This window comes from Muscardinus avellanarius, assembly GCF_963383645.1.
Source record: "Muscardinus avellanarius genome assembly, chromosome: 2".
Classification (NCBI taxonomy): Eukaryota; Metazoa; Chordata; class Mammalia; order Rodentia; family Gliridae; genus Muscardinus; species Muscardinus avellanarius.
In genome coordinates, this window is record NC_137787.1 from 56,785,641 (window position 1) to 56,803,622 (window position 17,982).

At 37.9% G+C, this 17,982-nt stretch overlaps 1 protein-coding gene across 2 annotated transcripts in view; it reads left to right on the forward strand.

Annotated features, from left to right (window-relative positions):
- The window catches only part of ZNF385B (zinc finger protein 385B), a gene marked incomplete at both ends in the record, with an annotated part of 320,011 nt that overhangs the window by 67,970 nt on the left and 234,059 nt on the right, over positions 1-17,982 (forward strand). The gene's annotated exons all lie outside the window — the stretch shown is intronic.

A 17,982-nucleotide genomic window follows, 5' to 3' on the forward strand; every position in this document is an offset into this window, starting at 1 on the left:
GTTGTTGTTTGTTTGTTTGTTTGTTTGTTTGTTTGTTTTGGTGGTACTGGGGTTCCTGGAAACCCTTTCAAATCTGGGCTACACTCCCAGACCTATTTTTATACTTTTTTATTTGGAAACAAGGTCTCTTAAATCAGCGAGGCTGGCTTCGAACTTGCGCGATCCTCTTGTCTCCGCCTCCCAAGCACGGGGATTACAAGCGTGCGCCACCATACCCGGCCCTAAATGAGCCTTGAAGACTAGATTATATGTGCTCAGGATTACTCTCATTACAAGGGCATGAAGTCTATTTTCCAGAGATGTGAGCAGTCATTCCTTATTTTAAATGAAAAAAACTGAGGAAATGACATATGAAAATGGTACCAAGAGCCGGGCGTGGTGGCGCATGCTTGTAATCCCCGCGCTTGGGAGGCGGAGACAGGAAGATCGCGCAGGTTCGAAGCCAGCCGCGCATGCTGGCTTAGGAGACCCTGTTTCCAAATTTAAAAAAAGTATAAAAATGGGTCTGGGAGTGTAGCCCGGAAGTAGAAGGGCTTCCATGAGATTGAGAAATTCAGGAAAACTAAAACCAGTAGAAAACAAATTTACATTCTTGACATGATTCATTTAAGGTGTTCAACCTAGCGATGCCAAAGTCACAGTTAGAAAAAGAAATGGACATTAATGTTTCCTAATGCTAAAAATAATGCACATGCAATTATTGTTATTTGTAAACATTTTAAAATATAAGTGTTTTGGCACATGCTTGTAATCTCAATACTTGGGAGGCTGAGAAAGGAGGATAGTAGGTTCATGGCCAGCCTCAGCTAATTAGACCCTGTTTCAAAATCAAGAATAAAAAATAGGGCTGGGAGTATAGCTTGGAGGTAGAATGCCCCTGGGTTCAATCCTCAGTACTGAAAAAAAAAAAAAAAATATATATATATATATATATATATATATAGAGAGAGAGAGAGAGAGAGAGAGAGAGAGAGAGAGAGAGAGATGATATATATGCATAAAAACTAAGAGAAATTAAACCCCAGAAGTTACCCTCTTCTGCTGCTTCTCCACATTGAGACACCAGTTAGCCACTGGTGTGTGTCATCTGAATTCTCAGTGTGACTCTGAGGGATTTTTTTAATAGTAAAGTGGGATAGTGTTATACCTATTAGTTGATAGGAACTTTGTGTCCCACTTGATTACTTGTTGATATTATAAGTCATTGGAAAACATTCAAAAAGAAGGAGAGAAGGGAGCTAGAATTCTGCATAACAAGCTGCTTCTCTATTAGCCACCCCCAGTTGTGCCCCATTCCTTAGGGACTGACTGTGCCTCCTGATTAGGGAAACTGCCCTCCACAGTCTCTAGTATGTGAGCTCTTACCTGGAGATGATCTTCTGAGAGCCAGAGTATTGATCAAAACTCAGGGGAAGGGAGGTTTTTTTTTTTTTTTTTTTTTTTAAAGGAATTAATCCACCAGGTTGGTGGGTGGAGGGTTCAGAAAGAATAGTAGTGAATGAAATGATTGTCAGCTCAAAGACTAACAAGGATACTATACCGGGCTATTCCATAATCAGTCTAAATTCTAGTAAATAGTTTGTCCAGAGACAAAGTTAAACCACAGAAAGCAAAAGGCTTTGGGATGTGGTAAACGTAGGAGGAAACTATTGCTAAGATTTGGGAATCAGAGGAGAAGGGATCAAAGAGATACATTTCTAAAATAAAAAGAGTATTTATTGCTTTGTAGTTAGAATAAGAACAGTAGAAACTGGAAAGAAGCTGGCAGAGGACATGTAGACCCAGCCAGTCATGCTATCGCTAAAAGTAGAAATATCCAGAGAGATCATCAAATAAAGCAGGGAAGAACTTTAAAAATTATCTGGATGGGATGAGGATCACCAAAGGGGATAGGTAGGATAGGGGCATGGAATGCTGTAGTAAAAGCAGGTTTTCCTGATACAGGAAAGAGGTGGCAGAAGGGACAGTTTCTGCAGTTGTGTATTGAAGGCTATGGGAGACTTGCCATAATATAATCCTTTGCTTGACCCTGTCATCTGTGCTCTATGACCTTTGATAGTATCACAGATGACAAATGGTGGGCTGAAGATAAGACTTGAATATAACTGATCCGGCTAGCCAAATACCATCTTGTATCTTTTAACTTGACAATATTAACTGACAAAGTTAACTATTCCTATTTTCTTTTTTCTTGGTGCTGGGGATTGAATCCAGGGCCATTCAACTTTCAAGCTACACCCCAGCTCTTTTAGATTTATTTTTGTTTTGAAACAGGGTCTACACCCCCTGCCCTATGTTTTATTCTTTATTTTGAAACAGGGTCCCACTAAGTTGCAGAGAGCTTCACTGAGTAGCTGAGGCTGTCCGCAAACTGTGATCCTCCAGTCTCAGACTCCTGAGACTCCTGAATGCTGGGATTAGGAGCATGAGCCACCACGCTCAGCTATGAGGCTGGTTTTAAACGTGCAATCCTCTTGTCTCAGCCTCTCAAGTACTGGAATTAAAAATTTACGCTACCACACCTGGTGACAACGTTAGCTTTTTTTGTTTTGGGGGTTTTTTGTTTTTGTTTTTGTTTTTTTGGTGGTACTGGGGTTCCTGGAAGCCCTTCTACCTCTGTGCTACACTCCCAGACCTATTTTATTTTTGGAAACAGGTTCTCTTAAGCCAGTGCGGCTGGCTTCGAACCTGTGCAATCCTCCTGTCTCTTCCTCGGGGATTACAAATGTGCGCCACCACACCCGGTGTGACAACGTTAACCTTTTTTGTTGTTGTGTTTTGTTTTGCGGGTCTGGGGGTGGAACCCAGGGACATTCAACCTCCGAGATACACCCCCTGCCCTATATTTTATTCTTTATTTTGAAACTGGGTCTCACTGAGTTGCAGAGGGCCTCACTAGGTAGCTGATGCTGTCCGCGAATGGCGATCCTCCGGTCTCAGCCTCCAGAATGCTGGGATTACAAACCTGCGCCACCACGCCCAGCAGCAATGTTAACTTTTAATGATTACAGTGTGTCCTGTTTTTGAGTGTGCCATGGTTAATTTAATAGATTTTTATTATCTGACACTTATGCTAAACTAAGTTTTTTACTGTTGTAAATTACAGCTATACATATCCTTCTTGGTAATCTTTCAAAATTGAAAGTAAATTGCTAGTTGTTTCCTTTGAATAATTCCTACAAATTGAATTAGAAGGCCATAAGGAATACCTATTTCAAACTGCTGACACCTCTTGCCAAAGTTTCTTTCATAAACTTTGTGCCAGTACACATTGCCATTGTCATGAAACAACCGCCATTCTCCATATCCAGACAAGAAACTGAATGACATTATCAGTTTTCTAAAGCTTTGAATTTCTTTTTTTTTCTAGTATTATAGAAGATATTAAGTCATATGAACCCTTTTTTCAGGAAGCCATTGTGACCAAAGGTATGCAGTTTAGAAATACCTCCTAGAAGTTAGAGCTGTATTCTGTAGAAATCAGAGTATTTAAGCTATTCAGTTATTATAGTCATCAAAATTTTTTATACCAAAGTATCCATATCTAGTCTTCTACAATGTAAGAACTTTCTTTGTCCTTTGTCTTATTATATAGCCTTTAGAAAGGAAAGAGTTCTTTTCCTAAGACTGCAAAGATCCATGAGAGAACTTGAGAACATAAGGTTTCTTAACAGTTCAGTTTTGAAATTATTGTTTACTTTTGAAAGAACATTCAAAACAAAATTCTATTCACACTTGAACATTTTTATGGCTATATTTAGAAATATATGAAATGTTGTTCATGAACATTACCTGATGAGAAAAAATGAAAATAAGTAAAAAATATCATCCTTTTGTTATTGACCTTAATGAATGTGCTTTTTTTTTTTTTTTTGCAGGTCTGGGGATGGAACCCAGGGACATTTGACCTCTGAGCTACATCCCCTGCCCTATTTTTTATTCTTTATTTTGAAACCGGATCTCACTGAGTTGCAAAGGGTCTCACTAAGTAGCTGAGGCTGTCCTCTAGGTCTCAGCCTCCCAAATGTTGGGATTATAAGCATGCACCACCACGCCTGGCTATGCTTTTTTAAATAAAGAGATTTTGGAGGAATTAACAATACCAGTTTTGGACACTGACAATGAGTCTAGTCCAAGTCAAATTTAAAAATTAGTTATTTGAATCATAATTTTTTTCTAGTTACATATTATTTTATCTTTAATGCTTTTACATTTTCATCTTATTTTAACCACTTTAAGCACAGGTTTCTTTTTTTTAACTGTACTTTTATTGATACATTGCAACCTTACATCACATTGAGGTTAGTGTGATAGGAAAATACCTGTACAGAGCATCCGATGCTTTTTCCTCCAGATCCACTCTGCTCTTTCCCCCTCCTTGTTCATAATATTGAGACTAGAATTGGTATCATCACGAATGTACATAGGATTGCTTAAAATGTTTTCTTCATCAGGTCTCACCTTTCCCCTTCTTGTCTCCCTCCCCAAGTCCTCTTTCACTCTTCTATTGGTATCTACCTCATTCTTCCAAAGTTTCTTGTGTTTCTCAGTATCTCTCTAGAGAAACATATGAGAGAAAATAAATTAATATAAATAGTTGTATAAACTGAAACATATAAGAGAAAACAAAGGACATTTTACTTCCTGAGGCTGGCTAATCTTACTTAGCATAATATTCTCTAGTTTTATCTATTTTTCTGAAAATGACATAATTTTGTTCTTCTTTATGGCCGAGTAAAATTCCATTGTGTGGATACAACACAATTTTGTAACCCATTCATTCGTTGGCAAACACATAGGCTGCTTCCATAATTTGTTTATTGTGAATTGTGCCACTATAAATATAGATATGCATGTGTCACTATAATACTCTGACTTAATTTCCTTTGGAAATATAACCAAGAGTGGTATATCTGAGTCATGTGAAGATTACATACCCAGTCTTCTGAGAAACCTCCAAACTGACTTCTGTAGTGGCTGTGCTAGTTTGCAGTCCCACCAACAATGTATAAGGGTTCCTATTTTTTTTATCATTTATTTTGTGTGTATTCCTGATGATTACCATTCTTTTTTTTTGTATGTATGGTACTGGGGATGGGACCCAGGGGCCTTCTACCTCTGGGATATACTTCCAGACTTATTTTATATTTTATTTGGAAACAGGGTCTCTTAAGCCAGCTGAGGCTGGCTTGGAACCCACACGATCCTCCTGTCTCAGCCTCCCAAGCACAGGGGGATTACAAGCATGTGCCACCATGCTCGGCTGATGATTACCATTCTAACTAGAATTAAATGAATTTTCAGTGTAGTTTTGATTTTCATTTCCCTGATTGCTCATGATGTTGAACAATTTTTCATATACTTATTTGCCATTTGTATTTCTTTCTTTGAGAAGTATCTGTTCAGTTGGATACCCATTTTTAATTTGGTTATTTGACATTTTAATCTTGTTTCTTAACTTCTTCGTGTATTCTAGATATTAGCCCTCTATCAGAGAAATAGCAGGTGGAGATTTTCTCCAATTTTGTAGGCTCTCTTTTCAGTTTGTTGACCCCCCCCCTCCGGAGAAGCTTTTTAATTTGATGCTATCCCATTTATTAATCCTTGTTTTTATTTCCTGAGCTTTGGGGGTCTTATTTAGAAAGGTTCTGCTAGTGCCTATATGTTGGAGAGTTGATCCTATGCCTTCTTGTAGTAATTACAAAGTTTTTGGTCTGATTTCTAGGTCTTTCGTTCATCTTGAGTTGAATCTTCTGCAGGGAATGAGATGGGGGTCAAATTCCATTCTTACACATATGGATAACCAGTTTTCTTAGCACCATTTGTTGAAAAGGCCTTCTTTTCTCCAACATAATGTTTTTTGTACCTTTGTCAAAAATTATCCAAGTAGGCTGGGCACAATGGTACATGTCTGTAATCCTCTCCTGAGACAGGAGGATCACAGGTTTAAGGACAGTCTCAGTAATGTATTGAGACTCTCAGCAACCTAGTAAGATTCTGTTTTGAAACAAAAATGAAAAGGATGCAGGGTGAAGTTTAGTGATAGGGCTCCTGTTTATCAATCTCCAGTACCATACACACATATAAAAATCAACTGGTTCTAAGTGAGAGGATTTGTTTCTGTATCTTCTATTCTGTTCCATTGATCATTATGTCTGTTTTTATGGCAGTGTATGCTGTTTTTATTATTATAGTTCTGCAATATAATTTGAAATCAAGTATTGTAATGTCTCCAGCATGGTTGCTGAGACTTACTTTGGCTATTCTGAGCCTTTTGTTTACCCTAAGGAGTTTAAGGCAGTTTTTTTTTAATAGATCTATGAAGAATGGCATTGGTGTTTTAATAGATTGCATTGAATCTGTATATGGTTTTGGATAATATGACCATTTTTATGTAGATACATGTTATTTTAAATGGTTTCATGTACTAGGAAGAATAACAATCTAGGAATCAAGAATTGAAGTGTTAGACTGAACTCTGCACGTTCTAGAAACTAGCTCTGACTTTGTACATCTTTCTCTTCCTTCCTTCCTTCCTTCCTTTCTTTCTTTCTTTCTTTCTTTCTTTCTTTCTTTCTTTCTCTCTTTCTTTCTTATTTTGTGATACTGAGGTTGAACACAGGGGCATTCTACCTCTGAGGCACATCGCCAGCCCTGGTTTTTATTATTTATTTTTGAAACAGGGTCTCACTAAATTGTGGAGGGCCTCACTAAGTAGCTGAGGCTAGCTGTGAACTTGAGATCTTCTTTTGTCAGCTTCCCAAGTACTAGAATTACAAGCATGTGCCACCATACCCAGCCTTATGCATCTATTTAAAAAAACTACCAATGAATAATCCAAACATGGTAGTATGCTTCTAGAATGGGAGGCTGAGGCAGGTGTAGTGCTTGAGCTCAGGAGTTCAAAACCAGCCTAGCTCTCTCTCACAGTACAGTAATGAGGATCGAGATAAAGGATGCGGGATTTTGTAATGTTGGTGTGTCACCAATAATATATTGGTGAGAAGGCATCATAAAGCACCCTCCACTCTCGAGTACTTTCCAGGAGACCATTACCCTCAAGCACATGGTTCCCCAGCTGTGTCGGATCAAGGTGAGTATCAGGCCAGCTAACAGGAAAGGTGTTCAAATTCAGCAAGGACAGCCCGAACTGGCTGTGTTAGAAATGTGTACTCTTCACATTTGGGGCAGTTTTCTTGGCCCTCGGGTGTTGTTAAATATACAAAATGGCTGGGCATGGTGGTACATGCCTATAATCCCAGCATTTGGGAGGCTGAAACAGGAGGATTGCAGTTCGTGGACAGCCCCAGCTACTTAGTGAGGTCCTTGGGAACTAAGTGAGACCCTGTTTCAAAATAAAGAATAAAAAATAGGGCTGTGGGTGTAGCTCAGAGGTAAGATTTCCCTTGGGTTCCATCCCTAGTACTACAAAAAAATAAAAAAATAAACAAATGCAGATGTGTCCATCTGATCTGGTCTGGACTTGTTTACTTCAAGTATAATCATAATGATTCCATGCTAACCTAAGTGCTTCCTGTCACCCAAAATTATTTCTAATGGACAGTCCTCCCCTGCCGACCTTCATGGGCACCCAACTCTTTAAAACCCCTTTGGATGATCAGTTTATGTTTTCTATTCTGATGTTGAATCTGGGGAGAAGTGGTTTGGTTTGGTGAGCTCTGCTGCTCAGTGGTTCCGGGGGAATCCGACTCTCCTTTCTTCTGCTCTGACATCCTCCAGCGCACTGCTGTTGCTCAGCATACCTTCTGTCCTTGTGGGCACCAGTCACTATATCTACCTTCCAAGCAAGGGGAAGAAACACAGTTGCTTCCTCGGTCTTTAAGAAAATACCTGGAAATCCTTCATGGCCTGCATGTTGTTGCATGGCCAAGAGTAGGTGCCTGAGTGGCCAGGACACTACTTTATTTTAGGTAGCCACATACTTAGCTAAAGAATTGGTGATCTGCTTATAAAGAATGGAAAGACGTATATGGAGAGCCTATGAGCACCCTGCCAAAGTCAGGCACAGGAGCATGAGAGGTGTAAGACATATGTGAGAAGACAGATTGGCTGATGCAGGGATTTTTAAATTATATGTATGTATGTATGTATGTATGTATGTATGTATGTATATGTATATTCTCAGGAATAAAGCCTGGTTGTAAGTTGGAGGAAATTATGCATGTTTCTGTTTTTTAAAGAAAAAAGCCAACATCATCTAATTTGACTTTATAAAGCCACTTTTATTGTTCTTTTCCATTTGGTTTGTGGCTCTTTGTTAGAAAAAAAACGAGCTAATTATCATCCTTGTTGAAAGTCACTAGTTCCTAACTCTTGAGCCAGATTCCTTCTGTCGGTGTGTATCTGCTTAGATGGTTGCCGGAACGCAACAAGTGAAGGTTTGGGGTTGCTCTACAAGGAGGAATACACCATGAACTAATATTTCAGAAAATAAAGCAGTGCAATTTCAAAACCTCAAATTGCATTTGAAACGATCCTGTGATATGGAGAGTAAAAAATCTCTGCAGGTTTTGCTTGTTTGTTTATTTGTTTGAATAGAAGAGAGATTAACAGATAAATGAATGTGTCAAGCTATTATCTTACTTGATCTTTTCCCATTTTCAGTCCTAGGTTTGGCTCTGCTCTTCCTCATTCATCATTTATCTAAATCATGTGATAGGCAATTAGTAGGTCTTTCCAAATAAAAAATGTTTATTTGCTTTTCTAATTTACCATGATGACACTAGAACTCATAGAGAAAGTATTTTATTTTATTTTATTTTTTCAGGTTTTATTTTATTTTATTTTTTAATATTTTTATTTTTTATTTTTTTATTTTTTTTATTGGTGCACTGTATTCATACATCATAGTGGGATACAAACTTTGTAGACATACATGCACACATCGCCCAGTCAGCCCCCACCCGATCCCCACCCCATTCCCTCCCCATCCCTCCTTCCCATGCTTAGCTTAGTGGTTGACATCTAGTATTATAGCACTTTATCCAAACTTAAAAATGATAATTTCACATAACAGTTTCATTTGTCTGATACCAAGCTTTTGATGACTTAAAGATAACATTTCAATATTTCTTTTTGCTTTCTTTCTTACCAGAGAATATTTTTTTTCTATTTTTTTTTAGGAGAAACTATCACATATTTATATATTTATTTTTCAGAAAAAAAATCTATCCTAATATGGAATATGGACTCTAGATACCCAAAATGATCTTGAAAAAGAACAAAGCTAAAAGATATATATTTTCTGATTTCAAACCATATAAAGCTACAATAATTGAAACAGTGTAGTACTGTTCTAAAGGCAGATATATAAACCATTGGAGTTAAATAAAAGCCTTGAGCTAAATTCTTCCCTATATTGTCAAGTTATTTTTGACAAGGTTTCCATGAACATTTGGTGGTGGAAATAATAATCTTTTAACTAAATATTGTTGAAAAATAATAATTACATGGAAAAGAATAAAATCGGATATTAACTCAAAATAGATAAAAGACCTAAATGTAAATCTTAAGACTATAAACTTTTAGAAGAAAATCTGGGTCATAAAACCTCTCAACATTGAAATTGGCAGTGATTTCTTGGATATGATTTTTATGGCGCAGGCAACAGAAGAGTATACAAACTCCCTAAAAAATAAAAAAAAAATATATTGTATATCCAAAGACAATGTAAACAGAGTTAAAAGTTACTAATAGAATGGGATAAAATATTTACAAATGCTATATCTGAAGGTATATTAATATTCCAACTAGACATCCTAAAAATTAACAACACTAAAGGCAAACAATACAATTTAGAGATAGGTAAAAGACTAACATAAGTAATGAATCTCCACAGATAACCAATCTTAATTGTCTGTTGGATGGAAACTCTTGTTTCTCTGGTTCTGGTGTGTGTTACCTATTTCTTCTTTGTAGTTAATCTCTTTGAGTATTTTCTCTAGTGCTGGTTTTGAAGACATAAATTCCTTCAGTTTCTGTTTGTTATGGAAGCTTCTTATTTTTCCATCTAATTTGATAGAAAGTTTTGCTGGGTAGGAAATTTTTGGCTGGAAGTTGTTTTCTTTCAGAGTTTGGAATATGTTACTCCAAGCCCTTCTGGCTCTCATGACTTGGTTTGGGAAGTCTGGAGTGATTCTAATTGGTTTGCCTCTGAATGCCACTTGGCCCTTTGTTTTTGTTGCCTTTAAGATTCTCTGCTTGGCTTCCACATTGGTCATTTTGACAATTATGTGGCGTGGGGATCCTCTTCTCCGATCCTGTCTAAAGGGAGTTCTGTAAGTTTCCTGGACCTGTGTATCAACCTCTTGCTCTATGTTTGGAAAATTTTCTGCTATTACTTCCTTGAAGAGATTGTTGATCCCTTTGGTTTCACTTTCTTTTCCCTCCTCTATTCCAATTATTCTTAGGTTAGCTCTCTTAAAATGGGTCCATATTTCTTCAATGTCAGATTCCTGCTGTCGGATATTTTTTTCTAGATTAGAAACTATGTGTTCATTTTTGGAATGATCATCTTCTAAGAGCGAGATTCTGTTCTCCATGTGGTCTAATTGGTTGTTTGTGCTTTGAATTGAGGCCTTTACTTCATTAATTGCATTCTTTATCTCTTTTTGGCTCTCTCTGAGTTCTTTTCGAAGCACCTCTATTATTTCTACAGTTATTTTCCTGATTTGATCGTCTATAAATCTCTGATTTTCTGTTTTATCGGGTTCTGATGTTGTGGGGTTGTGGGCATTCATTGCTCCAGTATTATTCCTCTTTCCTATGATTTCAGAAGTTTGTGCCTTCTCTGGGTTCTTCCCTTGGGTCACTATGACTTCACTTAAGGTGCTCTGGATCTTGAGTCTATAGTATCTCTGACCCCACTACTCCTTTACTGGGTTGTATCACAGAGTCTTCGACCCAGGGAGTCGATAGTGGCTGCTTTAGATTACGTGGGGTGCCAGGTTGCACGTTCTCTATGGTGTGATATCTCTGCCTCCGCCCCTCCCCCACTGGGTCAAGTCCCAGGGAGTTCAGTACTCGGATTTCTCCTCTGTGGCCCACAGTTTGACTCACTGTTCTTGAGTACGCAGATGTAGCTGTACTGGACTCAGTGAATTCGCTGCTGCTGCCGCTGGTGGCTTATGGCGCTGCTGCTACACCCTTGGCCGTGAGGCTGGCGTATTTTTTCTTGGTTTTGAGTTCCACTCTGAGTCCCTGCAACGTGTGCTGAGCTCAGCCACTGGGAGCTTTAGATGCTCCCTGCACCGAAAGATCCTGCCTGGCTGTTCCGCAGCGGCTCACTTCGGTTTGCTGTAGCCGTCCGGTGAACTCGACACTGCCGCCGGCAGTATGGCGCTGCTGCCGCGTCCTCGGGCGTGAGGCCGGTGTATCTCCTCTGTGGCTCTGAGCTCTGTTCTCAGTCCGCTTTCTCTCTGGTGATGGTGTTTTCTGGCTATGAAAGGTGCTGATTTTGTGGTAATGGAGATTGGTTGTTAGCGGGGCTCTTAAGCCCCGCTTTTCTCGGTCGCCATCTTCTCGGAAGCGAGAAAGTATTTTAAATTTTATAGTAAACAATAAAGACGTCTCATAAAGCTTCCTACAGAACTTCATTCTTTTCAGAAGTTGAGATGTATTCCTTATGAATGCCTACATTGTGACATTTGCTCTGCCAATTATTTTATCTAGAGTCATTCCTGTAGCTCTGTTTCCTGTTTTGGGGAGGACTTTGCAAAGGATATGTTTTAATAGGCTGTAATCACATGGGCAACAGGGTTCTTGGCAAGTAGCTATTAACAGTATAGACAGAAACTTGGAGTGTGATGGTTTTAGACTTCCTGAGCATCTTGATGCTATTTTAATGCTCTAAGAGTATAATCTAAATTTAGATCCTGCTGACTGTTACTGAGTGTGTGACTCTTTTGCAGACAATGCTAAGTTTAGTCACTGTGTATTTTTGTCAAGCTCAGAAAGTAGTTTAAAGCTCCCATCCCTTCTAAGCATTTTAATAAAGATGCAATCTATTTAATACTGCATATTTAATTTTCAACTGGCCATTTACATTTTTTCCATTCCAAAAGAAGTTTCTGAAACTTGTGGTATTTTTCTGTGGTCATTGCATTTACTCTGATAAACCTGGCATCATACTAAAAGTTAACTTCTGGCATTAAGTCTTGTTATTCCCTAAGGATTTATCTGTTCCAATGTTTCTCAACCTTGGTACAATTGACATTTGGGGTCACAGAATTCTTTGTTATAGGAGCTATCCTGTACCTTGTAGGATGTTTAGCAGTATCCCTGACCTCTACAAATGAGATGCCAGCAGTTCTTCCTTTTTTCTCACAGTTACGACAATAAAAATTGCCCTCAAGCTGAGCATATGGCACATGCCTATAATCCCAGTACTTGAGAGGCTGAGACAGGAGGATCTCAGGTTAGCGACCAGACTCTAGCACTTAATAAGGCCTTCAGCAACCTAGTAAGACCCTGTTTCAAAATAAAAATAAAATAAGGCTGGAGGTGTATCTCAGAGGCAGTCTCAAATACATGGATTTAAGAAACCTTCATATTTTACAGAGTTTCCCATAATTAGTTTTGAGTGGGTTGCATGGGGTTCTAGAGAGCTAGGAGGGCTGCACAGAGTCAGTACTTGGAGATTCCAGGGTTACTGGATCTCTCCTACCTACGAATCCTGCCCCTACTCAGTTTTTTACTCTGGGACCAGTAGACTAGCTCACCCATGTACTGATCCAAGACTATCTAGCAGATAGTTGGCATCAGATTCAAGCTAAGAATTTCTTAAGTTGCAGTTATGAAAACACAATGAAAAGTAGAAATCTTGGCAGTCTAGTAAAGCATCCCACACAATATGTGTTATTTCAAAGTATATAAGTAAAGAAACAAAATTTGGAAAATTATTGCAATTATTAAATTCAGTGATTTGTCATTTGGGATTATGATGAAAAGATACTACAAATACTAAAAATTAAGTAAAAATAGAATAATTTAAGAAGTATTCAATAGGAATCAAACCAAAAAATCTCATCTAAAGACAGTTATAGTTATAAGAAGAATAAATTTATAAAAAGACCCAACTACTCATTTTCTTTAACTTTTGACAAATATCCTTTAAAAGAGCCTTAAAACTAATGTAATAGTAAAAAAGAATATATCATAGTTACTCTATTGAATTCTGAAATCCCTTGGTGATTAATAGTCAATCCCTTTCATTATGTTGTAAGCTAAATGAAAGCAGGAACTGTGGTCATTGTTGCTTATTATCTACAGAGTATTTTACAGTACCACTTGATGCTTATTTAAATGTTATTAAAAACATTTATAAATAAATGCTTTTTAAAAAGGAATACAGCTTTATCCCCCAAATATATAATAATAACACTGCAAGTAGTCCTTAGTTTTAGGAGAGCATTTTGTAATCCAGGATATAATTCTAAAAGACAATAAAATTATATAAGTGAGTTTACATATATACTTTGTTGAAACACTGTGGTTTTTGATAGTTAATCCAAAGAGCATTTCAATTTTCAGATTAAATCTGTGTGATTTCACATTACATAAAAGAGTATATTTTATCTCACTATGGAATTCAAATGAAATAACATGGTTCCTTATCAGGCATAATAATGATATTTTAATTAACATTATAAAATAACATCTTCAAATAAAACTAAAACCTGAGTATTGTCTCCAGTTACAAAGATTTTGGTTAATTGTTAGCAATGATGCTTATACTATAATTAAGGTTGGTCTTATTCTGAGTCAGAATGAGTCTTCCAGGCTTTGTAAAGGGCTACTAAAGAGGAGAGTCACATTTAGGAAGCAGGAAGGGGGGCAGCAGGTGAGCCTGAGAGGAAAATTGCTTTTTAAATTTTATTTTGGATCTTATTTGAAAGCTGCCCTAGTTCCAAACAGATATTATCAAATATTTCTATATTCTACCTCCATACAGAACGTTAGATCCTAGGCACTTAATCTTTTCATGACCATTATCACAACACTAATCCATAATTCTTCAGCCATTTTAGATATTTTATATTTTATATGTAATAACTATGAATCAAGAGAGCTATAAGAGAGATCCTTGGCACTTTCTGTTTCTCTGTCTCATGCTCAAGGTGGCTTGTTTTTTTTGTGTGCATTTTATAACTTTGGGTTGTGAGCTTATGTTTCACTGAGCTTTCTCTGTGGGAATGTCAAGCACGGGTTGAGGATGTAAATTAATTCTTCCCTCAAGAAGAATTAATTTAGTTTTCTAGGTGCCCTAGGATGAAACCAATGTTGGTCTATATATGTTGCTTTTCTTGGCTTGTGGTTTCCTGGACCTAGCAGTTAATAAAAATCCCAAACCATATGAGGGTAAGGGTGTGATTATAAAGTAAAGGCCATCATCTCTCCCCCATCTTTAGCCTAACAAACAACTTTCCTTGCCATCTTTTTCCTCTGGTAAGTAAGTTTTCTTCAGGATCACTCTTCAAATAATTTAACTTCCAGTTTTATTTCCAACTCCATATACTGCAGAGGGGAAAGCCTTGATTTTTACTCACATTTGGCTGTTAGAACCAAGACTCTTACAAGCACCAGACATTTATTTTTTATGGTTTTGGAGGCTAGGAAGTCTAAGATCAAGGGGCCAGTAGACTCCATGTCTGGCAATGACCCCCTTCTTCATCAATAGTTCCTTCCATTTGTGTCATTGCATGGTGAAGGATCCAGGGGTCTCTCAGGCCTTTTTCATAATGGCACTAATTCCATTTTGAGGGGGTTTCTCCTTTGATATTACCTAATCATCTCCCAATGACTCTACCTCCAACTTCCATTATATTGGAGATCAGGTTTCAACATATTAGGGGAGCATATCCATACCTTAGTATTCCAGCCCTAGCCTCCTAAAATTCACGTTCTTGTTGCATGCAAAATACATTTGTTTCAGCCCAATACCCCCCAATGTCTTAGCTTGCTCAACTCAAGATATTTGAGTTGCATCAACTCAAATATCATTTAAATATCATCTAAATCAGATGATGAGACTCAAGGTATGATTCATTTTGATGTCAGTTCTCTTCTATCTGTGAGCCTGTGAAATCAAACAACTTATGTGCTTCCAAAATACAATGGTAGGACAGGTACCTTTAAAAAGGAAGAAATAGGAACAAAGAAAAGATTGACAGATCCCAAGCAAGTACAAAGACTTAAGGTTTGATAATAACTTTTTTGGCTCCATTTACTGTCCTCCAGGCCACCTTCTGGACACATTGGGGCTGAGGTTGTATCCCCAAGGATCTAGCCAGGTGGCCTGTCCTACTTTTTTGCTGTTCACAGCCTATGTTACAACTGTCATATGCCAAGTCAGATGCCTGTGACTTTCTCCAGAATTCTTTCTCTGGCTCATTTCAGGACCAGCCCCATGCACCCAGCTCTGCTAGGCAGTTCCCTAGTTCAGGCTGCCTCCAATAGCCCTGTCTTGGCAGCAGTTCTCTGCCTGGGCCCCAAGCCTTTCCAGGCCATCCTTTGAAAGTTAGGTGGAGGGAGCCAGACCTCCACTGGCTTTGCTGGACACAGCATGGGCCACCCTGGAGCAGCTGAGGAGCAAAGGACAGAGTAAGCAAGCACAGTTCAGGCAACAGAGCCTTAAGACAGGGTGAGGCTATAAACCCTCAAGTCTGATCAGTACCCACAGGCCCTTCTTTGAAATTGTTCCACTCCTGTGGCACTTTCATTCTGGACCTGTGATGGGGTCACAGCCTTTATGATTTCTGAATTGCCTTCATATTGGACAATATAGGTCCTGGTTTCTGTTCAGATGGCGGACTAATCTCCTTGTCATGTCGTCATTTAGCCAGACCCAGTTCTTTCTTGAACATGCTCTCTCATTCCTTATACTGTAGTAGGCTGAAAATTGCCCCATTTCTCAAATTCTGTTTCTCTTCTATTAGTAATTCTGTGTTTAAATCAGTTTTTTCTTGTCACATTTTAATCATTCAAGCGGACCTAGGCTGCATCCATGATTCAGGCTAACTAGGTAAAAGGAATAGTAGTTTTAAGCTGATTATTTATTTATTTATTTATTTATAGATTTATTTATTTATTTATTTATTTATTGTGGTAATTAGGACTGAACCAAGGGCATTCTACCTCTCACCTGTAACCCCAGCACTTTTTATATTTTGTTTGAAAGCAAAATCTCGCTTGGTTGACACATGTCTTGATACATTCCCGAAGCTGTCCTTGAACCTGTAATCCTCCTGTCTCAGCCTCCCAAGGACTGACACTACACACCCAGATTAAGATTTTTTAAAGAGAATTACAAGAGTTCATTTTAGGAAGAGAGCAGAGCATGAGGAAGGGCCAGGGCCCTTGAAAACTTAAAAATATGTTCATGGAACTATAAGAAGCTAATAAGGGTCAGAACTATCTCAAATATATATGAAACTTTCTTTTTTAAGGCAACAACTTTCACATGAGAGTAGTAGCTGATATTCACTGATATTCAGCTGATATTTATTTGTATAATACATAGTATTGCTGTAAGTGCTTCTCATAGAGTGACTCATTAAATCTATGCAATGGGTACTATTATCATCTCACTTGACAGAAGAACTGTGACCATGCATCTTTCCCAAGGCTGTAGAGTTGCAGGCAGGTGAACCAGGACACCAGTCCAGGCACTCTGACCTCTGTGCTCCACAGCTCACAGCCAAAGCTGGATGTACTCTGGAGACTTAATGAAAACTTCTCATTCTTGAGAAAGCTAAATTAATGAATAAAGCAGATCTATGTTTAGACAGAATGCACCACAGAAATGGACTCATTTTTGTCCTGCTTATTGAATTAAACATGGCCCATCTTCAAGGATTTATGGGCCTGAATAAACTCCTATTCAGTGTTATGTTGGACTAGCCCATGAGAGCCAATCTTTACATTTCTAGAACTTTTTCAGTTACTATATACAACCATTATTCAAATAAATGGTGTAAGTTTACATTAAATTATATTTATAAGAAATTTAATAAATATTCAAAACCCATTACTACCATCATTTCTTCATGCTCTTGAGGTTTTTATGACTACTGCAGCTGGGTGAGGGAAGTGTTTATAGTGGAATGCTTTTTCACATCTCCCCCAACCCTATGTTCAACTATGTCATGTTGGTTGCTTGAATTTGGCAATGGTGGGGATATTTATACCATGACCTGGTAAACACCATTTTAGTAAAATCAGAGCTTCATCCCTCTGGGCACTTGATTGTTCAACATTTACCACCACAACACTTCCATTACTCCTTCTTTAAATAGTATCCTTGAGTTTGAGTCTCAGGAATGCTCTATAATATGTAGAGAGTTTATATAAAATAGAGATCCCTGGTGTATAAGTTATATTAGTGCTATGGTAGTTAATAAAAGGAGTTTGGAAATATGCATCAGTTTCTCATTAATTCACTTAATTATTTCAGAAGTTGTGAACCCACCTTAGAAACACAATTCTTATATTTCATGATCCCTAATGAACTAATACTTTTTGACCATTTACATTCCTGAAGACTGAACTGTGATATTACTTTTACTTTATACCTTCTTTTTTTTCCTAGCCTGTTAGCTATATGCTCCTCTTTATACTGTTGAAGATTCTTTATTTAGAATTGTTTAAGCCAGTACCCAGCAAAATCTACTATAACATTTTAATAAACATATTACATTAAGTCATCTACATGGGCTGAAAATGATGTTTCCTTTACATTACAAATGATTAAACTCATCATTTCTCCTGGCCCATGAGGTAGTAGAAATAAATTGTAGATTCTTTTCTCAAAAGGAGCAAAACATGTACAGAAAGAAACAAGTGTTTGAAACAGTAATTGCAATATAGGATGGACAAATAGAGCAAGACCGTGTGTGTGTGTGTGTGTGTGTGTGTGTGTGTGTGTGTGTGTGTTTCTGGGGATTGAACCCAGGGGAATTCTAC